We start from the raw sequence: 24,256 nt of genomic DNA on the forward strand, positions 1-24,256 counted from the left end.
GGTACATCCAAACCGTCATCGAACCCATCGTTCTACCATTCCTAGACCGGCAAGGGAACTTGCTGTTCCAACAGGACAATGCACGTCCGCATGTATCCCGTGCCACCCAACGTGCTCTAGAAGGTGTAAGTAAACTACCCTGGCCAGCAAGATCTCCGGATCTGTCCCCCATTGAGCATGTTTGGGACTGGATGAAGCGTCGTCTCACGCGGTCTGCACGTCCAGCACGAACGCTGGTCCAACTGAGGCGCCAGGTGGAAATGGCATGGCAAGCCGTCCCACAGGACTACATCCAGCATCTCTACGATCGTCTCCATGGGAGAATAGCAGCCTGCATTGCTGCGAAAGGTGGATATACACTGTACTAGTGCCGACATTGTGCATGCTCTGTTGCCTGTGTCTATGTGCCCGTGGTTCTGTCAGTGTGATCATGTGATGTATCTGACCCCAGGAATGTGTCAATAAAGTTTCCCCTTCCTGGGACAATGAATTCACGGTGTTCTTATTTCAATTTCCAGGAGTGTATGTTGGAGGGAGTAGTAGTGTCCAATGAATAGAATTTGGCACATCTAAGTCCAGTTTATACGAAAGGTAGTAAGAAGATATGTCAAAATTATTGTAGATTTTGTTACAAACTCAGTTGCTAGTACTGTATGGTTGAGTCCTAAAAGAGAGGATAGAGTGGATGTCACTGGGGGCTGAAGAGCAGAGTGGATTTTTACTTTAAAGCAGCTAATGGCAAAGAGATGAAAGGAAACTGAGTAACCATTTAGTGTTCACAGGGCTTGAGAAGGGGTATGGCAAAGATTGCAGATTGCGTAATCAAAGTGGAGAATAAAATTTTGTCACAGCCTATCACATTTACACACGGATTAAAACAAGGATGCTGCTTATCTCCTGCACTGTTTAAAATATACACCCAGAAAGTCTGAGACCTCTGAAGTACGAAATGTGCATGAATGGGCATTTAGATAACAAAGGATCAATGTTTGTACACCCTGTTTTGCGCAGGTAGTGGTGGCCAGTGAAGATGATGATATCTGCTTTATGTTAAGAAAATTATTAGAATGATATGGGTGTAAGTGGGGATTGGAAGTAGATTTTCAAAATACTGAATATCTAAGCATTTGAGAAATGTAGAAAATGTAATAGTATGTAACAACAACAACGCTGTACTATTGTACTATACATAATTTTTTTCTTCTGGTTTTTCGGTACATTTGTGTAATTGATGTTCTGATTTCATTTTTTTTTGTTTCATGCCATTGTGTTAAGAAAACTGTAAACAAGTTTCAATGTGAATATTAATGTTTGTGTCAAATGTCAAGCGATATTGTGATAGAACTGAAATGTAACAAATTTTGGAACTGTTGTAAGATGTTTAAAATTGTAACTGTGCGTCTGGTCCATACGTAGGCAATGTGTTAGGATATGTAGAATGCAAAACCTCGGGTGAATACCCGGTCTGTCAGGGAGCGGTAAAAGGTGGATGGCAGGCGAGTGCGGGAAAATGCGCACGGGCACTGCACGGCACAACGGGCTCAGCAGCAGCAGTAGTAGTTGGAGTTTGGCAGTGGTTTGAGCAACACCTTCTGGAGTGAGGAGGCTCTCCTGGAAGACATAGCTTCACTGAGCCTCGGGTATGCTGTTCCAACGCCCACACAGCACAGCAAAATTCCATAGGCACTAAATGGAAAAGTATTGCGACGCTAAGAATAATTATAGTGCTGATAAATCAAGAGCCATAGCTGTGGTTGTATGTGTGCTCTGTGCCTCGTCATCTCGCCGCCCGCCAATCGCTGCATCGATACAAGCAGGTTGAAACTTTTAGTACTGTATTCGTATGGATCAGAGAGTGAACTGTGCAATAATAACCTAAATTTTACCAGAACTTTCCCATCATTTAATTATCCTCACAACTAACCTAGACAGGGTCCTTTCCAAATGTTGTGCAATCCGAGTGTTCCAAAATGAAAATTAAAATTTGTGTTAATAATAACTATTTGCAGAACTAGCTATGTTAGAATGGTGTTTAAAGCAATGTTTTGTTAATGAACCAGTAAATGAATAACGAAGGTGTAACAAAGTTGAAAGATAACTTTAATATTGATATAGTAATGAGTTTAATTATTTCGAGACAGATATAAAGGTATTTAAATGAGCAGTAAATAAGATGAAAAGAGTAGTAACTTATATACTGGAAATCTTGAACGCATAATAAATTCAGTAATCATTTTTTTAATACAGCGATCATAACAGTTTCAGGGTCCCCCCCCCCCCCCCCTCCCTTTTATTCATTTGAATTCTGAAGTGTTCTAAATTGGTTTGATCAGCAGAAGTTAGAGTCAATATAAAAGTCAAAATTTATCAGTGTTTTATCTTTATCAAAATTGACATTTTGTGTGTGGCACGAAAGTGATATTTCTAGGGTAACCTATGCCCGATTTTAGCCGGATTGATAGACAGTATAAAGTTTTGTAGTATACATTATAGTGTAGTGTTGTGTGTTCATGGTTCTTCCATATCAGTACAGAATGTGAAACTATCAGTTCAATAGATTTTCTGGTTCTAAAATTCTACTATATTATGCAGTGTTACTACTTGTTGTTTTGCATGAATATCTACCAACTTGTACAGGGAAGAAACTCAGTTAATGCCTAATTAGGCTGGCGACCATATTATTATCAAATTGGTATCATCTTCAGTGTTGCTTTTGGTGCATCCTGACATGTAATTGCATTTCGAACTTGCTTGACGGATCATTGTTATTACAGAGTGGGTGTAAGTCTGATTTGCCACCATTCAGGTACACGCGGTCAATATCTATACAAAAATCCTTTCTCATAAGGTGAACCCCACTCACCTACCGTAGTACAAGCTTTAACGAGTACTGTGTCACGCGGAGGTTACAAGTAGAGGGCCAGCACATCAGGGCACGTAAAAAATTTAAATATTAGGGTAGCGTGTTATCTGAAGATGGAAAAAGTAATTGGGAAATAAAGCAAGGAGTAGCCCATGGGAAAACAGCAATCCAGAACCCAAATCCTCTGTTACGATCTTCTAAGATAGTTGGAAAGTATATATGATGCTCTATAGAAGTATTGTGGAGCCTATAACGACCTGTGGACATTAGTGCTGGGAGCATACTGGGGAAAAGGAGGGGGGGGGGGGGGGGGGGGAACAGATTGAGAGTTTTAGAAATCGACTATCTCAAACATTCATGCAGAGTATCTCAGCAAGAGCATGTAAGAAATACAGTGATTAGGGAAATGATCCAGACCCAAGAAAGTGTCACAGATAGAACAGGAGAACAGCAGTTCACATGGTATGGACATATCATGTGAATAGTAGATGACTGATGGCCAAAGAAAATGTTTTTGTACCATCCTTTGGAAAGAAGAAAAGAGGAAGACCCCAAAGATGGCCTTAGATTGGATAAAGAAGGCTATGAGAGAGAGAGAGAGAGAGAGAGAGAGAGAGAGAGAGAGAGAGAGAGAGAGAGAGAGAGAGAGAGAGGGGGGGGGGGGGGGGGAGAAGATGAGGCAGCAAAAAATTAAGTGTTGCTGCACATTGAAGATCTTTCTGTAACATGATGAATTTTTTCTGCTTCATTTTCTGAAGTGCCAGGAAGTTCTACACCGGTGTATAAAACCTTTACCATTCAAAGGACTGATAAGTTTTACAGCTCCAGTGGAAAGTATACTGTCATTTGACTGAGAAAAAAGTACCCTAACCAGGGCGGTAGTTTATTTTCATGTGGGAAAAAGTATATTTTTAACTGGGAAATCCAGGAAAAAATCTGGGAATTTTTTTTTTCCTGTCCGTGTATCCACCTTGCTTGCTTATCAAGTAACTGCCATAATGAGTGATTTGCACAATGAGTAGAAGAAAATGTAAGAAATTGACATGCTTAACAATTATGTTTCTCATAAAGAGCCTGTTTAGTGGTTCATTTGAAAAACAACCTTCTGTCCTGGGTCGGTCTCTTTGGACAGTATAAATGAACACTAAATCATGTGTTCTTCTGTAAACTATCACTCTGTAAAGCAGAAGCTCCGATAATGCTGTATTCAGTCTGCTGTCCCGATCACAGTGTACCTTGCACATCAGTTGTTGTCATCTGTACTATTGCTTGGGCTTCTGTGACGATGTTGCAAATTTTATGCAACATTATTGCACGATGTTTCCTTCCCCAGTTCATGGTAACCCTTTCTCTTGCAATATATATTTATGAATTACCATCTGATTTGTTGTGGTTAACTAACACGAATTCATTAAAGATGACCGTAAGGCAGTATTTACACATGTTATGAATTTAATTAATGATCATGCTAAGTCTCTTTTTCGACAGATTTTGAAGCACAAGTTTAAACAAATATCTTTAAGCAAGTTTCTAGTAAAACAGGATGTAATGTACTACAAACAAAAGATTACAATACTGTATTATAAAGCTGTATGTGGAAGACCCATATAAAATGCAAGCAATGATGAATTTAAATATTTATCTTTAAAGTTGTTCGTATGTTTACTTATATCCATATAAAATGATAATTCCCGTAACCACTCATTGTGTTAAAAATTAGGCAGAGAATGATTCCTTTCATTCAAACAAAATTCTGTTGTTGTTCAGAGCTCAAAAAATCGTGTGTGGGCTTTTCCACAGCAAAGCTGTATGATGTGGTAAGTCATTTTCCTAAATTTCTTCAATAAATTCATGAAATTGATGATGATTAAAAGGAAACAATGTTATGTAATTAACAGCTGATATGACTGGCTGTAATACTTCATACATATCCAAGCATTTTCTGACAAAGACTGTGGAGGAATGAGGTCATGTAAAATTAATGCTTTTGACCACAGTCATTTTCTACTGCCTTTGACAAGAGTGTGGCAAGACCTTTATTTTTTCCACACATGCTTTTGCCATCATCATTTGTGATATACCTTAAGTTGTTCCATTGTAGATATTTTTCTGAACAGCATTTCCTACTCCTTAAAAAAATTCTTCTCTTGTAGCTGTGCCATGAATGTTCTGAATGTCAAGAAGCTCTTTATACACTTTGCAAGTTTTGTTTACCCATCAGATAAAAATCAACACCTGTGCAGTATCTGAAACATCTGTTAACTCAGCTGGAGCCAAAGAGAACCAATCTGAGTGTAGTTTTTTCAGAAAGTTGAGTTAATATATTTTTAACAATATCACTTAGCCTTAGAGCCACAGTGTTTGTTGGCAGTTTGGTGTTTTTAAATAAACTGGCTGTTTCTGGAAACATTTCTTCAGCTGCTGCACTCATGCAATCCTTTGTTAATTTGCCATCAATAAGAGGTTCTCCAGTTTTGCTATTAAATGAGCCACGCCGGAACTAACATGAGTTTCTGCTTTAAGCATTTAGTTATGTAAAAAACATTTGCTGAGATTTCAAACAACGTTTCAAAGATGCATCTATTTCTAACTGTTGGCACCAGGTAAATTTGGAATAACTCTGAGAATGGTTAGACTCATAATGACATTTCATATTGTATTCTTTGAGAACTGATGTGGTTTCATTTCAAATTATACACAGTGTCTTATTACTTCACTCAATCGTGAAATGTTAATGTCCTTATTGCTCTTTAAAGTTTCTACATTCACTATCTACCTTCCATTTCTCTTCCATATTTACACAAATCCTCACAAAAAGTGATGTAACTGCAAATCAAAATGATGCCAATTAATAGTATTAAGAGCAAGGGTTTGAGTAAAGATTTACACTAGATTTATCTGGTGTAAGGCAATTTTAATTAAATTAAATGCTCACTGTTAAACTCACTATATCTTCACTAAGAAACTGTAGGCACACTGGTCCCACTATGTTTTGCTTTTCAGATAGCACTTGTTTCTGCTACCCCCAAAATGGTGCTGTACTGCTGCACTTCTGTACTCTCTGTAAGACATCACTACTACACATTTAGCAATGTTGGAAGTAGTCATATTAATACATAAAGTGGAGCATATGCATTGGCTGTCTCTGCAGCAAAAAAATGATCTGGCCACTTCCCTGCAGCTGCCAACAGAAATTGCAGAATGCAGTAAACCCTCGCTCCCCGTGCCGTAGGTGTCTCAATAACTGTCTCGTCCTGAAACGAAAATTTGCTCATAGTTCGACACTACAGTATGTTAGAATGATGAATTATAGTCTGTCCCGCTTTCCTTTAGCCCTGCCAGTGGTGACTGCAGGAAACAAAGAGGTCACCATTATTACAGCCACATGGCAAGCACTAGGAAGATATCCCGCGGTGCTGACAGCATATGCACTTGCGCTACATTCTGACCACTTGCTGTGATTTAATTATGCACTGAAGTAACAGTGTTTCGTGAAAGCATATTACAGTGACCTTTACAAGTGGTTTTTATTTGTAGCAAAGTATATGAAATAAAATTAGACCACAGTTCAAGATCAAACAATAAGCATTTCACTTCCTGATGACTCCTGCAGTGCCACTCAGTATCAACTTGAGTGGCAGTAGCAGTAAGCATCACAAAAACTTCTGAATTGTACTGACAAGTTCCACCAGGGTATCGGGCATCAAAGACAGAATGTAATTAGTTCTTGGACCTTGGGACTGAGTGGCAGAAATAGTGTGGTCCTTTGACTGAAATGTTTGGAGACCCCTGTTTTACAGTTTAATATGAACCTAGTGATCTAAAACATCCCATAGGTATTCATTTTCTTCAGATCAGCCTATTTATCAGATCAGTCCATTAGTAGTTCTTTGTAACATTAAAACCATGTTCCCATGGATTATTACATGTACTAGTCAGCAGACATCAGAGTCTTCTTGTAGCCTTATACTGTCATACTGCTACAGAGAAAAGGAACTTCGTAGTGTCAGTTATATTCCTCTGCTGTCCAAAACTCCACATTGTAAAAGTAGTGTCTCTGAAAGCTAACACAGCATTACTAACAAAATGCTATGGAAGGGGTTTGAAGCCTGAACTCACGCTATTTTAATATGCCTGATAAGTTCTTTAAAATGTGCAAAACTTTGTTTGGTAAGAGATTTCATCTTTGAAAACATTTGAAAGCTAAAATGTAGTCTCAACCACTTACTTTGCAAAAGCACTAAATTTTGCCTGTTTCAAAGGCATATGTCTTCATCGTTGGAAACAACAATCTGCATTGCTTGGACAGCATTGATGAATATGCATCTGTGCAAAATCCCCACAACAGTGTCATCATTCTGTCAAGGAAAAAAGGCGGAATGCGACCATATAAAAGTAATAAAAATCGTGGTCATGTCACTTGTAACCATGTCCTGTTCTTAAGATGTAGCTCGTCAGCAATAAAAGAAAATTTTTGCCAATATGCAACATTCGGTTGGTAAAATCTTGACTACAAGAGCTACATAAATGATATTCTGCTGTTGATAGACAGGGAGAAATGAAAGATTATGGTGACAGTTAACTAATTTAATAATGTGCATGATATAATTGAATATACTAGCAAACATGAAAATAATAAGTGGACTGCAGTCACTGAACTGCCAAAAACAATCTGCCCTTTGCTTTTTAGTTGATAGAACAAGCAAAATTTCAAAGAGTAAAGACACTAGCATAACGGATCTGAATATTATCAAACAATTAGCCAAAGCAAATGGATACCCTTAAAATGTGATGAGTAAATTAATATGTAACCAACTGAACATGAACCAAATAAGAATACTACACACTGTGTTAAGATAGCTATGATTCCATATTCTGATTATTTATCACAGAAGATTGTTAACATTTTTAAGCTGTTTTAAGGTTGAAGCTAAATAAGAAGAGAAGTTTCTGTGTTATTACACAAATTAAGACACAACTTAAAATTGGAGGTGGATGTACAGGGTGGTCAAAAACAGTATGAAAACATTATAAGGATGTTGCAGCTTAGGCAGTGCTGAGAAATAACTGTTTCCTATTTAAGTAGCATTGAAGTTAGCAAATCAGGCCATTGTTGAGATGGAGTTGCCTGTTTTCATATTTTGTGTGTGTGTGTACTCAAACTGAACGAGAGAGTGATTTAAAAATCAGACAGCAGCAATTATCAAAACCAAGACAATGGCTGAGCAGTCTCATGTGTACCACCTACGCTATAAGAACGACTGCTTGAATGCACGAACTAAAGCAAGTTAACAATAAAATATGCTCATTCTTTCCCCCCACCACCACTCCTGCTTCCCACATCCACTACACAAGCTGATATAATTATTGTTAGTTGTTCTCATAGCGTAGATGGTAGCACACCAGACTGCTGACCTGTTGGCTGCGGTTTTGATCCTCACTACTGTCCAGTGGTTTCCAATGATTTTTTTTACAGTTTCAGCTGACAAAACAAAGAACACATTTGGGAACACAGTAGCAGGCAGGTTGCTTGCATTTGCACACACAATAGCCTGATTGGCTAAATTCAGTGCTAATTAAATCGTAAATGGCATAGCGTGCCGAATTTTTTTCATAACAATTAGTTCTCAGCACAGCCTACACTGCAACACCCTTAAAAGGTGTACGGATTGTTTCTGGCCACCCTGTATATGACAAAGCAAAGTGCCTTCAAAATTCAAGCAAAACTTGTGATACAAACTGGAAGTTTTTCAAAATGAGGTAAGGTAAACACAGGGATGCTTTTTGGCTTGATAAATTTTGTTTTGGCATACTTATTATTTTTTAAATTTCATTCTCATATATTGGAATAGAAATAAATAATTCAGTTTTATTTATAGTTTTGCCTGTATGTTTAGCTTTCAGAGCATTTTGAGCTATGAGATTATTGTCTTTATGATCTTCTCATTATTTTATCTTAAAATTTCTTGTAAAAATTCTGAAATATAGTGCGTACACTATAATGTGGCTGTTGGTTGCAAGAGCAAACAATTGAGAGTTTAGAACACCCGAGGGGAGAAGAGTGATGTGAAGGAACGAAGCCCCCCCTCTTGCAGGGCTGATAGTCAACGTCTTTGTTCTGTGCTTCAAAAACAGAAATGACAAATTGTTATAGGGATCACCAATGCCTTCTGGTGTTGTGAGAGTCATATTCAAGCCCCACAGTGGGTAAAAATTAGTCTCTTCACTTGTTTCAGACACTAAAAAGGAAACAACAAGCAGTGCAGAACCCAGAGCAAAATGGAACACACGAAACATTTGCTAACAGCTATCGCGTGGTTGGTCGCTTAGGATGCCAGTGTCATAAACATGGTAGTTCAGGCCTAACTTCTAGTTGTATGTTCTGCAACCATTGTACAAACTCCCCCGTAAGACTTTCTCGTTAAAGTGTCCACAAAAAAATTACGTTGTTATGGTCATCAGTCTGAAGACTGATTTGGTGCAGCTATCCATTGTAAGCATAATCATATCAGCATAACTGTAGGTCAATAAATTATGTAATCTCATCTGTTATCACGTATTCTTTTGGTTCTTCTTCTCCTAAGCAGCAACATCACTTCCTAGCATTTTGTTTCATTTCATGATAGCTGTATCATGCGGAATGTTGATATGTTGTTACATCTTACATTCTAAGAGAATTATTGTTTATTTGATTTTGTATTTTTCCTTATTTTATTCTATGTATTACTTGTCTTCATTCAATAAGGAATCACTATTCCTTTAATCTAAACTTAGGCACTGCATACTTTTGTGGCTTATTTCTACCATGTTACTACAGGGCAATATTTGTCAGTTTTCTTTTACTTTCACATTACTTTTGAATCTTGCTGTATGCATTATTTCATGTGTTTTAGTCATACTATGTTGCAGGTTTTCCTTTAATTGTTAATACAACACAATCTCTGAAGTTCTTTTTAGCTGCTGCTGATCATATAGCTTGTTAAATCTATTGAAGTTCAAATGATGACATATTCACACATACAGGTTTTCCTGTAATTGTTTGGGGCTGGTCTTTATGTCCATTCGACATGGCCTCCCCATCTTTGTCAGCTAAAGTATACATGTTGGTTGCACCTCAGTGCTCTTGGATGCCTCAGCAACACCAACTGTGGTGCAGCCTGCTCTGCTCTGATACAACTCTACACAGCATTGGTCCAGTCCTGTCCATATTACAGGAGTCTCACATGCAGCTCAGCATCGCCTTCAACATTACAGATACTGGATCTGATACACCATTGTTGCCTATGACTAGCAACTGGTAGCTTTCTGACTAGCCCCGTGATCAGACTCCTAGCCGAGGCAGGGGTTCCTTTGTTGTGGGTTCTGTGCCAACAACAGTTGATTGCTTATGCGTTATGCATCTGCTTTTACCAGGAGCACCCAGACAATCATCTCATCTTTCCAGACGTGTAGATCCACCTTTCACGGATGTGGACCTGGTCTGGGGTTCGATCACCATTTACATCCAGCCCCTGTACCACCTCTTCTCCGGGCCTGCTCACGTAAACCTCCATGGCACATCTCCCATCCACAGCTCTGTCTTGACCTATTACAAGGTCCAGAAGACATGGTTAATCCTGAGGCCCTCTGCTGCCAATTCTTCTCCATTGGAGGTTGTCTTTATTAATAGGTCAGTGGTTGCGGTCATGCCGACTTTGCTTACATTCATGCAGGATGTAATGAGCTCCAATCCTTGCCAGATGGCTACAGTGTTTTCACTGTGGAATTGGTGGCTGTCTCTCATGCTCTTGAGCATATTCATTCCTACACTGGTGAGTCCTTTGCCTTAAGCAAATCTTTCAGCAGTTTACAAGCTCTTGACTGGTGTTACCCACACATCACTTGCTCCTGACTACCCATGATTTCCTTTTCGCCTTTGAACAATGTGGATGCTCGATGATCTTTGTGTGGACTCTGGGTCACATTAGGATTCTAGAGAATGAACTCTGATAGGCTGCTCAAATCAACTACAGGCAAGCCATATCTTTAGATCGGTATTCTGGTACGCGACCTTCGATTGGATTAAGTTCTAGGGGTTTGGAATGCAGAATGGCATATACTTGACTTCCCTCTTATTTTATGTTATGCAGTGGTGTTATTCCCTACACATGGATTAGTCACTTGATGAACAAGCAATTTTAACTTGATTTGGTACTACCTGCCTACACTTGCTTTAATCACTTTACTTTTTACCTAGTTATGCTTTTATTTGTGATTTAACTTATTTAGCTTTTATGTACACTTATCAGCTAGAACATTATGATCACCTACCAAATAGCTGGTATGTACTCCTTTGGCATGGATAACAGCAGTGATGGGTTGTGGTATGGAAGCAGTGAAGCCTTGCTATGTTGCTGAGGCGAGTTGGCACCACATTCTCGCACAAAAGGCACCAAATTCCCGTAATTTCCAGGGAGGGAACAATGAGCTCAGACACAACATTCAATCACATCCCAGATGTGTTCGATAAGGTTCAGGTCTGGCGAGTTGGGAGGGGAGGGGAGGGGAGGGGGGCAGCACAGTACATCAACTGGAACTCGCCACTGTGTTCCTCAAACCACTCCATCAAACTCCTGGCCCTGTGACAAGGTGCATTATCTTACTGAAAAATCCCACTACCATAGGGAAACTGTACCACTTAATCTGCCCTATACTAAAGAAAGGAGACCCAGTGAGATGTAGCAACAATAGAGGAATCACACTACTATGCACAGCTTATAAAATCGTGAGCATGTTGTTACTGAAGTGACTAACACCACATGTCAAGAAAGTGCTGGGATTCCAACAAGCAGGTTTCAGAAAAGGAAAGTCAACTGTAGACCATTTACATACAATATGGCAAGTGCTAACAAACAATTCACTGCCTTTTTGTGGACTTCCAAAGAGCATATTATAGTGTGAATAGACAAGCTATATGGCAAGAACCCAAAAGGGCTCAAGTTCTGAGAAAACTTATAAAACTGACAGATATGCACCCAGGAGACAACATGCATGGTGAAAGTAAATGGAAACATATCAACGAAGTTCAAGGTGAGGACTGGAGTGCGACATGGAGATTGCCTCTCCCCTCTTCTGTTTAACCTGGTATTGGAGAGAGCCCTGAGAGAGGTAGCAAGCCTAGAGACAGGAATACAACTGGGCAGAAGGATCAACACCCTGGCCTATGTGGATGATGTAGTTTTAATAGCAGAGAAAGAACAAGACTTGGTTAAAATGCCAAGAACGTTAATGGACGAGGCAATGAGAGCAGGCCTGAAGTTGAATATGGATAAGACAAGATACCTCATAGTTAGGAGAGAAAATGATGACAGATCCGTGAAGGTGGAGGACAAAGTCTTTGAAATGGTAAAAGACTTTAAATATCTTGGGGCTATACTCAATGAAAGGAACAAGATAGACCAGAAAATTACCGCATGAATACAAGCAGGAAACAGGTCAAGGTTTGCTCTGGGAAAGCTGTTAAAGTCCTGACTACTATCGAGATCTTTAAAGACCAGGATCTACAAGACAATAATACAAAATGTAGTCTTATATGGAGCAGAGAGCTGCACCATCACCCAAAAGATGGAAAGAAAACTCCCGACATTTGAGAATGACATTCTCAGACAGATTTTTGCGCCAGTGAAGGATGGAGATGAATGGAGGAAAAGAAAGAACTGTGAATTGCAGGAGCTGTACAAGTCAATGGTCATCCTGGCAGTGATCAAAGAAAGAAGATTTAAGTGGTATGGACACACAATGTGTCAAGAAGGCCAGATCATCAGGCAGGTAGTGGAGGAAGATATTGGAGGCAAAAGACCATGGGGAAGACCACGACTCTGATGGATTGATCAGGTCAGAGAGGATATGAGTATGCTGGGACTGTCTGAAGAAGAATACATGGAGCCAGGTCGCTGGAGGATGCTGATTGGTTAGGCCAAAGACTGACTGTGGTCTGTGTGGCCATAGCAGTAAGTAAGAATAGGGAAACATGATTGTCGTGAAGGGGTGTACATGGTCTGCAACCAGTGTATGATATGCCTTAGCCATCATGGTGCTTTGCATGAGCTCCACTAGACCCATGGATACCGATATGAATGTTCCCCGGAGAATAATGGACCACCGCCAGCCGACCTCGGTCTCGCAGTACAGATGCCAAAGAGCTGTTCCCCTGGATGACGACTGATTCGTGCCCTCCCATTGGCATGATGAAGAAGATACCAGGATTAATCAGACCGTGCAACTCCCTGGCACTGTGCCAATGTCTAGTGCTGATGGTCACATGCCCATGGTCACGTGCCCATTTCATTCGTAGTTGCCAATGTCATGGTGTTATCATGCATGTATGGGCAGAAGCCCATCATTAGGAGTGTTCGATGTACTGTATGCTCACACACATTTGTGCTCTGCCCAGCATTAAAGTCTGATGTTAGTTCTGCCATAGCTTGCTGCCTGTCCTGTTTCAACAATCTGCCCAGCATACGACATCTGAAATCTGTAGAGAGGAGTGGCTGCCTAACCCCACAGTGTCTTTACGTGATTTCATCTTGGTTTTGCCACTTGTTGAAGACACTCACCAGAATATTCCTAGAACACCTGACATGTCCTGCAAATTCTGAAATGCTAGTGCTGAGCCTCTGGACCATCACAGTCTGTCCTCAGTCAGACTCAGATAGATAGTGTGCCTTCCCCATTCTACACACAGACAACATGCTCACTGGTACTGCGTGAACCGTGTGTGTGTTTGACTAGCAGTCATTCCTTGCCAGACAATGCTGATATTGCATGGACAGGTGTATATCGATAGTAAAGTGATGGTCATAATATTTTGGCTGATTAGTAAATTTCTTAGGTATTTTTATGCAGTCAATATTCATTACAATTACCTCTGACAGACTGTTGCAGATTATTATATTATTACAGAAATGAAATGGCATTCATTGTTTGAGATTGGCATTAACTGTCTGTTAACTTCCAACGGATTTGTGATGATTCTTGTTATTCTGTACCTTTTATATGACTTAGGTACATTGTATACTTGTTCCCTATTACTTTTAATTATTTTACATGGAGTTCACTATAAATTACGAATTATTACATCCACATTGGTGAGAGCTTTGCCTAAATAAATTTTGGCAATGATTTTCTGTTAACCTCCCTATAATCTTAATTGATTCTTATGTACCCATTATATGATGCATTGGCAATATCTACTTGCCCCAAACTATTGTTCATTCATCAGTTAACATTATTATTCTACTTGATTATCTTGTTGTTTATATGTTTATTCGGGGGCATGATGACAGTGTAATGTCACATCAAAACCTGTAGCTTAATAGAGAATTCAAAATTTACAGCTGAATGTGTACTACTGTTTACTTCAATTTGAGTCTGACATAGCTGTTAAAAGTACTTTGTTGTTTGATGAAATACATTTAATCACATCTAGAAATCATAAATTTCTGATTTTTGTTGTGTGTCTTTAATTAACCAGTTATAATACAAAGGAATACTTTAAGATACTCAACTGTTATCACCAGTAAAATGTTTGCATTATACAGTACTGTAGACCTATCAAAAACCCTAACTGTATGCATTTTTTGCAGGTACAGAATTACATTTTGGAAGCTGCTTATTACAGCCATTTTCTTTATGACAATGTGAGAAGAAAAAATGGATAACAGTTTGAAATGGAAACATGAAATTATTTGCCGTTAATGAGAAATCATCATAGAACTGTGTGCTTTGGTTTTTAGCATGTGACTGATGAGTTACAGGTAGAGAACAATGATAAGTCTTTTGCCATAAACATATTTTTATATTTTTATTTTATATGCTGTTATATCATTTTCTGTTTTTCTATGGCTCACATTTGTTGTTGTTGTTGCCCAGAATGTGACATGCTGAAGAGTCATGTTAGTGAGTAAGAGGAAGAATGAGTCTGACATGTGAGTGAAGGGAAAAAGGCATAGATTTTAATATTTATCAGTAATGGAACTGATTGTATGTACACACATTGTACTTAAACAAGCATTTTATTCATTGTCAGATACTGTGTTTTACAATTACTGACTGTATTGTATTTAGAATCTAAAACACAACATTTGTATTGAGAATTACTTTTCATCGGTTTTTGGCCTGTTACTTTGCATTGTAAGATTGAAAAACTCAAGGCACTTTATTACCTTTTGTTGTATTTATTCATGGAAAATAAATGACAAATGTTTTTGAATTTGGTGCAAAAATTAGCAATGGCATATGTAGCATGTTTAAATTTTGTAATAACAAATGGGCACAATATTTAGTTTGAAGAAAGAGAAGAAATATTAACAAACACAAGATATCAGAGGGACATCACACACACACACACACACACACACACACACACACACACACACACACACACACACAGACACACCCGCGCGCAAACACGCACACACAGGAGATACGTGACTCGTTACTCGAAGAAAAAAATGTAGAGAAGATATTTAAAATCATGAATGCAGTTACTCTGACATCTAGCCATGGACACTTTATCTTGTAAGTTTCTACAATACATCAATTTAGAAAAGTAGTATGACTTGTAGCTTGTTAGTGGGAGCAAAGTGACACATTGATTCTATTTGAGAATTGATTTGTTATTTGCAGTGGAACGTTGCAGACTTGTTACTGAATCTATGTTAGTGTGCAACTCATAATGAAAAATAATTTAGGCTTCATCTTGCATGTAGACTTACATAGTGTCTTTTAATTATTTTTTTCTTTTTTCCTTTTTAGTGAAAAGTTGAAGGTAAATTTTGTTTTATTTATTGGTTTAGTTACTTCTATTGGAGGACTGATGATAAACTAGTGCTTCCAGTCTCTCAAGTTAGTAAGATTGTAAATTTCCTTATCAATAGGCTTCATGAAATTCAAGCAGAAGAATTAGAATGTTTATTTACATACTAATGGTGATCATTTGAAATATTTGTGTTGGTTGTGAACAGAGATAGGCAAAGTAAACACCTATCTAGATGATTATTCAAATACAGATAGAAAATTAAGAAAATATTTGTGAATAAGTTGTTCATGGATAAAAAGATTATTTGTTTCTGTTAATACAAATAATTATTTGTTATTTATTATTTGTGACTTAGCAGAGACCCGTACTCTGACAATGAGTGTTGGGTGGCAAATGAAGCAATTCTGCATATACTTGCTATGCAAGGTCCTAGTAGAGGTGGCGTGATTGCCCTTCTCTCACCTGTGATGAAGCGTCAAGTGTTCATCTGTGTCAGATGGATGACTGTGGTGAGTGCTTGTACTGTGTAGAGTTGGATTAGTGTTTTTATGTCTAAAGGGAGGGGAGAAGGTGAATCCCAGTGCCAGCACATAGCCTGCTCCTCTTGAATAGATTAACAGCACCATCTGACAATCAGAACTCTGTCAATAGTGCCATGAGACTCTGCAGAGAAATTTGGAGTTTAAGGTAGGACATTGGCACAAAGACTGAGGATGAGGAACTTGATGCCACTATCCCTCCTCCCCATGCTGGCCAAATACTGGCAGTGAAAATTTTCCAACACAAGAAATTGAACTGGCTTATATTATAGTCAAGCACCACCACAAATGCATCCATTAGTGACCTTGGCTAAGGACGCTGGTCAAAGTGTCATGTAACTGACAAATAACATAGGTTACAACCACCTTTTTATTGTTTGTTTCTTTCTCTATCAGCATTGTCATGTATAACCAGTGTTTGTCCCTGTGGCTCAATGAGCTTTCTGTTTCATAAATGATAATTAATGCTTTATGCAGAAATATGACTTGATGGCTCAGTGAATAATGGCCAGACTGCAAACTGAAAGGTGTGCTTGCGAGCTACTCCTATGATTTTTTTTCTGATATTTATCTCTTCTTTCACTTTTAGCAATGGTTTGTTCATATGAAGAATTCCACATTCCACTGTGGTTTGCAGTCTCATTTAAACTGCATGTCCTCTTATAACTGGATAAGTAAGCCAGTTCTGAAGTTGGGGTACTGTGATGGATTACTATCTTGAATAATACTATATCTGATAAAACACTGTGGTGCTCCAACCATTTTGCAATTGAGTGCAGCTTTACTTACTTTATTAACAACATAATAGGTATAAAATAACAAATGGCTTTAGACTACCAATAATGCCCAATTCAACTGGCCCCTGCACTTGGTACTCCTCTCGCACCCTCCCTCCTTGCCAATGCTAACATGTGGGAGCACTGTGCGTAATAAGACAAGGACAATAATGCAGCCAACAGAGACTAATTTACAATACCTTCCTCAGTTGTATCAGTGGTCTACATCTACAGACATACTCTGCAAGCTACTATATGGAGTGTGGTGGAGGGTAGCCTGTACCACTGTTAGTCATTTTCTTTCCAGTTCCACTCACAATTAGAGTGAGGAAAAAATGACTGTTTATATGCCTTGCTGTAAGTCCTAATTTTTGGTGTCTTATCTTCATGGTCCTTCAGCAAAATGTGTGTTGGTGGCAGTAGAATCGTTCTGCAGTCAGTTTCAAATTCTGGTTCTCTAAATTTCCTCAATAGTTTTCCTCAAAAATCACGTTGCTTTCCTCCAGCGAATCTTACTTGAGTTCTGAAGCATCTTTGTAATACTTGCATGTTGTTCGAACGTACCCATAACAAATCTAGCAGCCTGCCTTTGAATTTCTTCAATGCCTTCCTTTAATCCGACTGGGTGTGGATCCCGAACACTCGAGTAATATTCAAGAATAATTCACACTAGAGTCCTACAAGTGGTCTGCTTTACAGATAAACCACACTTTTCTAAAGTTCTCCCAATGAATAAGAGTCAACCATTCACCTTTCCTACCACAATCCTCACATGCTCATACCATTTCAAATCAGTTTGCAACACTATGCCCAAATATTTAAACGACGTGACTGTGTCAAGCAGAAAACTATCAATGCTGATCCGAACATTGTGGGTTGTTTCTTCATCTGCATTAACTTACATTTTTCAACTTTTAGAGATGGCTGCCATTCATCACACCAACTAGAAATTCTGTCTAAGTCATCTTGCTTTCTCCTACAGTCACTCTAGTTTGAAACCTTTCTGTACACCACAGCATCATCAGCAAACAACTGCAGATTGCTGCCCACCCTGTTTGCCAGATTAGTTATGTACATAGAAAATAATCGAAGTCCTATACGCTTCCCTGGGGCTCTCCTGACAATATCCTTGTCTATGATGAACAGTGAACAATCGCCATTGAGGACAACATACTGGGTTCAGTAACTTAGGAAGTCTTTAAACAACTCGCATATCTGGGAACCTAATCCATATGCTGGTACCTGTATCTACAGTCTGCAGTGTGGCACTATGTCAAATGCTTTCCAAAACTCTAGAAATAAGGAAGCTGCCTGTTTCCTTCATCTGTAGCGCACAGTATATCGAGTGATGTATTGTAAAACTGTGCTGGTTTGTGGACCGAAGCTTTCCCCTCTCAAGGAAATTTATTATATTTGAACTGAGAATGTGCTCAAGGATTCTGCAGAAAACTGATGTTAAGGATATTGGTCTATAATTTTGTGGGTCCATTCTTTTACCCTTCTAATATACAAGAGTCACTTGCACTTTTTTCAGTTGCCTGGGACTGTGGGCTGGGCAAGAGATTTGCGATAAATGCAAGCTAAGTAAGGGCCAATGCCGTATAGTACTCTTTGTAAAGCCGAATTGGGGTTCCATCTGGACCAGGTGACTTGATTGTTTTCAACTCTTTCAGTTGTCTGTCGATGCCAGGGATGCTTATTATGATGTCGTCCATACGGAATGTGCATGATGGTATGTTTGTGCAGTTCTCCTGCATGAAATTTGAAACTTTTGTCATGAATGTGGATTCCTTTATTACAACTGCCAATTGCATCTTGTTTGCAATACTACAAAATGAATGAACAATGTAAACATTCAGTGATTTGTAATAAACATCAATAGACTTTAAATGTAAGCTCTCCTTAAATGGTGACATAAGTCATTGTAGATGAAAAGGATTGAGCCTCATTGCTGACCATGTTCAACAGTAAGTTTTTCAAACTTTGCATTGAAAATTCGAATGGAAAATGTATTGTGGCTAGGTGCTTGAGTTGCTGACCAAATATTGTTCGAATTAAGCGAAGTGATGTTTTAAAGTACTGACTTTTTCAGCGAGTTAAAATAGAAACTGTTGAAGAATGTCACAAATAGTGTTGAAATGTCTGTGAATATTTCATAAACTACACTTGACAGTGATGGTTCCATGATCATACTGATGCTGCTGAAGATCCATTTTTTTAAATTGAAATGCTAAACAATTTTTAAAATTTTACTTTATGGTATAAATGAAGACATCCTTTAAGGAAGGTTGTTTATTACAATTTCATAATTGTTAAGCAAGTAAAAATTATTGCTGTTTTCCTTTGGTAGTGCTTATTTATGCATTTTGTTATGTTTAGTTAAGTGATACTAGATTTATTATACAACAGCAATGTGCATTTAGGATATTTCCCAATATTTTGAAAGTTATTGTAATTTTTATGGAGCTTTCTGTGTAAGAACATGAAAGCACATTGTGAAATTATGAATACTGGTTTTCTGTTATAATGGCAAGAATAATGGACAGTATTAACAGAAGATATTATCTTGGCAAGAGTAAACATACCTGTCATACTGAAATAATGCAGTGAATTTATTTAACTAACTTCCAAAGTTTTTTTTAAAGAAAAAAACAAACTAGTTGTATGTAGGACAAGAAACAACAGCAAAGAACAAGTTAAATGGAGGAAAAATAAATTGAACCATTCAATCAGAATGTAAGTTCAAATAATATTCCCAGTATTGTATATCTAGATATTGACGCACATCCAACAAGGCTCTCGCTATCCTGGCCGATAGAGGAAGAAGCACTTTATACAACAAAGGATGCTCCCGCCACACAGGGCCAACAATTTTCTGATGATTGAATTAAAGTTTCCCTGACATAGTGCACTCGCAATTACACTGATCTGACTGTGACTAACACTTACAACATATTGTGAAGGTAGCATTGCAGAGGAATAGGGATGCCAACTTGAGTTTGATTTTCTCCTTTGTTTTTAGCAGAGAATGACATACCCAGAGTTGAATGATATTGTGACTAAGATACAGATACCATGCATTTGGATCATCTGCATTGATATTCAACCCATTCAAGTTAGGGTTAGACATTACAATTACTTCAAGAACATTGACAGCAACAAAAATATTCTTTTCATTTCCTTTGTAATGAAAGATGTATGCACACAAGCTTCTGATATTACATAATTGCATTCATAGCTAGTCATGAGATCCGTTACTCTCTTTTTTCCCCAGCAAAAGTCTGGCCCCGAGGCAGAAACCTATGACCAGCAACAGTCCTGCTCTGCTGTTCTAATATCTCCTGTCACAACAAGGCAGTTGTAAAAAAGTATCATTTATGTTACAATGATATACAGCTATGTTACAATGATTTACAACATTCTTATACTTACCACTTTAATGTAGTTTTTTCAGGGACTTCCTTACCAGCTGTAGAAATATAAGATTTTCCTCTGTTCATTCTACTTTTATTGACATTCTGCTTTCAGTTTGACGGATCTAGTACTCTTTCTATGCTTTCATTTAATGATACAGTATCCTTTTTAGTGCGACTTACATCAGCCACATCCAATATTTTCATTGACATACAACATTCTTCCCAGGTGGTCAACTTTGCAGCTGCAAATAGCTCAACTTGTAAACAGAAAAAAAGATGTCTATTGCTCTGATAGCATGTCTCATGTGATGCACTGCTGTATTCCAGTGAAGATGCAACTTTGCCAAAAATGTAATGCACAACCTTCTTTGAGGATGTCTTAAAATGTAATTAGCTGAAGGATATTTAGCAGAAAATAAACTATTTTCATGTGATGTGACTTCCAGTTACCATGAACCATGAACCATGAACCTTGCCATTGGTGGGGAGGCTTGTGCACCTCAGCAATACAGATAGCCATACTGTAGGTGCAACCACAACACATGGGTATCTATTAAGAGGCCAGACAAACATGTGCTTCCTGAAGAGGCTCAGCAGCCTTTACAGTAGTTGCTGGGGCAACGATCCGGACAACTGACTGATCTGGCCTTGTATCATCAATCAAAATACCCTTGCTGTGCTGGTACTGCAAATGATTTAAAAGCAAGAGGAAACTACAACCGTAATTTTTCCTGAGGCCATGCAGCTGTACTGTATAGTTAAATGATGATGGCATCCTCTTGGTGGCCGAGCGGTTCTAGGCGCTTCAGTCTGGAACTGCGCGACCTCTACGGCCGCAGGGTTGAATCCTGCCTCGGGCATGGATGTGTATGATGTCCTTAGGCTAGTTAGGTTTAAGTAGTTCTAAGTTCTAGGGGACTGGTGACCTCAGATGTTAAGTCCCATAGTGCTCAGAGCCATTTTTGAATCCTCTTGCGTGAAGTATTCCAGAGGTAAAATAGTCCCCCATTCTGATCTCTGGGCTGGGACTACTGAGGAGGATGTCGTTATCAGAAGAAACAAAACTGGCATTCTACAGATCGTACTGCGGACTGTCTGAGCCCTTAATAAGGCAGGTGGGTTAGAAAATTTGAAAATCAAAATGGGTAGGTTAAAGTTAGATGCAGTGGGAGTTGGTGAAGTTCAGTGGCCAGAGGAACAGGACTTCTGGTCATGTGAATACAGGGTTATAAATTTAGAATCAAAAATGAGTAATGGAGTGGATTTAATAATGAATAAAAAATAGGAACATGGATAAGCTAATATGAACAGCATAGTGAATTATAGCCAAGACAGACACTGAAGCCCACACCCATCACAGTAGTCTAAGTTTATATGCCAACTAGCTCTGCTGCTGATGATGATGCTGATGATGAGGTTTGAAGAAATGTATGGTGAGATAAAAGGAAATTATTCAGATAGTTAATGGAGATAAAAGTTTAAAAGTAATTGGGGTTCGGAATTCAATAGTAGGGAAAGGAAGAGAAGGAAAAATAGTATGTGAATATGGATTGGGGGAAAGGAATGAAATGGGAAGACTCCTGGTAAAAGTTTGCACAGAGCATAATCTAATCACAGCTAACACTTGGTTTAAGAATAATGAAAGAAGGTTGTGTACATGGAAGAGATCTGGAGACACAGGAAGGTTTCCAAATGATTATATAATGGGAAGACAGATTTCGAAACCAAATTTTAAGTTGTAAGACATCTCCAGGGGCAGATGTCGACTGTGACCGCAATTTATTAGTTATGAACTGTAGATTAAAACTGAAAAAACTGCAGAAGGTGGGAATTTAAGGAGATGGGACTTGTATAAAATGAAAGAACTGGAGGTTGTAAGGAGTTTCAGAGGCAGCGTTCCGTAATTATTGACAAGAACAGGGTAAAGGATTACAGTAGAAGAAGAATGGGTAGCTTTGAGAGATGAAATACTAAAGGCAGCAGAGAATCAAGTAGGGAAAAAGACAAGGGCTAGTAGAAATCCTTGGGTAAAAGAAGAGATATTGAATTTAATTGATGAAAGGAGAAAATATAAAAATGCAGTAAATGAAGCAGGCAAAAAGTAATACAAACGTCTCAAAAATGAAAGTGACAAAAGTGCAAAATTGGCTAAGCAGGGATGGCTAGAGGACAAATGTAAGGAATTAGAGGCATATATCACTATAGTTAAGATAGATACTGCCTACAAGAAAATTAAGAGAGACCTTTGGAGAATAGAGAATGACCTGTATGAATATCAAGAGCTCAGATGGAAAACTGGTCCTAAGCAGTGAAGGGAAAGCAGAAATGTGGAAGGAGAGTACAGAAGGTTCATAAGAGGGAGATATACATGAGGTCAGTTTTATGGAAATGGAAGAGGATGTAGATGAAGATGAGATGAGAGACATGATGCTGCATGAAGAATTTGACAGAGCACTGAAAGACCTAAGCTGAACCACGGCCCTGGGAGAAGACAACATTCTGTTATAACTACTGATAGCCTTGAGAGAGAGACAGCCATGACAAAACTCTTCCATCTCCAAACAAGATGTGTGAGACAGGTGAAATACCCTCAGACTTCAAGAAGAATATAGTAATTCCAATTCCAAAGAAAGCAGGTGCTGACAGGTGTGAAAATAAGCAGTGAAGGGAAAGCAGAAATGTGGAAGGAGAGTACAGAAGGTTCATAAGAGGGAGATATACATGAGGTCAGTTTTATGGAAATGGAAGAGGATGTAGATGAAGATGAGATGAGAGACATGATGCTGCATGAAGAATTTGACAGAGCACTGAAAGACCTAAGCTGAACCACGGCCCTGGGAGAAGACAACATTCTGTTATAACTACTGATAGCCTTGAGAGAGAGACAGCCATGACAAAACTCTTCCATCTCCAAACAAGATGTGTGAGACAGGTGAAATACCCTCAGACTTCAAGAAGAATATAGTAATTCCAATTCCAAAGAAAGCAGGTGCTGACAGGTGTGAAAATGACCAAACTATTAGTTTAGTAAGTCACAGTTGCAAAATACTAACATGAATTCTTTACAGAAGAATGCAAAATCTGGTAGAAGTTGACCTTGGGGAAGAAGAGTTTGGATTCCAGAGAAATGTAGGAACATGTGAAGTGATAATGACCCAATGACTTCTCTTGCAGGATAGGGTAAGGAAAAGCAAACCTACATGTACAGCATTTGTAGAGAAAACTTTTGACAGTGTTGACTGGAATAGTCTCTCTCAAACACTGCAGGAGGTTGGTGTAAAATACAGGAAGCAAAAGGCTGTTTAAAATCCGTACAGAAACCAGATGGGAGTTACAAGAGCCGAGGGGAGTGAAAGGAAAGCAGTGGCTGAGAATAGAGTAAGATAGGGTTGTAGCCTATCCCCATCGTTATTCAATCTTGATATTGAGCAGGCAGTAAAGAAAACAAAAGAAAAATTTGGAATAGGAATTAAAGTCCAGGGAGAGGAAATAAAAAGTTTGAGGTTTGCTGATGACTTTGTAATTTTGTTCAGAGACAACAGAGGACTTGGAAGAAAAGTTGCATGGAGTAGGAAATTAGGTTAGGAAAGGCAACACTCAATGTAGTAGATGAGATTTGCTATTTTGGCAGCTAAATAACTGATGATGGTCAAAGTATAGAGGATATGAAATGTAGACTGGCAATGGGTACAAAAGCATTTCTGAAGAAGAGAAATGTGCTAACATAGAGTGTAGATTTAAGTGTCAGGAAGTCTTTTCTGAAAGTATTTGTATGGAATTTAGCCATGTACGCAAGTGAAACATGGATGATAAACAGTTCAGATGAGAAGAGAATAGAAGCTTTTGAAATATGATGCTAAAGA

At 38.6% G+C, this 24,256-nt stretch overlaps 1 protein-coding gene across 2 annotated transcripts in view; it reads left to right on the top strand.

The window, feature by feature from the left end:
* The window catches only part of LOC124713763 (ribonuclease H1-like), a 140,937-nt gene extending 125,855 nt beyond the window's left edge, over positions 1 to 15,082 (top strand). For both annotated transcript variants that reach the window (XM_047242971.1, XM_047242973.1), the window contains exon 7: positions 14,488 to 15,082. The gene's annotated coding sequence lies outside the window, so the exon portion shown is untranslated. The remainder of the gene's footprint in view (positions 1 to 14,487) is intronic.
* Positions 15,083 to 24,256: the final 9,174 nt, after the last annotated feature.

Source organism: Schistocerca piceifrons, chromosome 1, assembly GCF_021461385.2.
Source record: "Schistocerca piceifrons isolate TAMUIC-IGC-003096 chromosome 1, iqSchPice1.1, whole genome shotgun sequence".
Classification (NCBI taxonomy): domain Eukaryota; kingdom Metazoa; phylum Arthropoda; class Insecta; order Orthoptera; family Acrididae; genus Schistocerca; species Schistocerca piceifrons.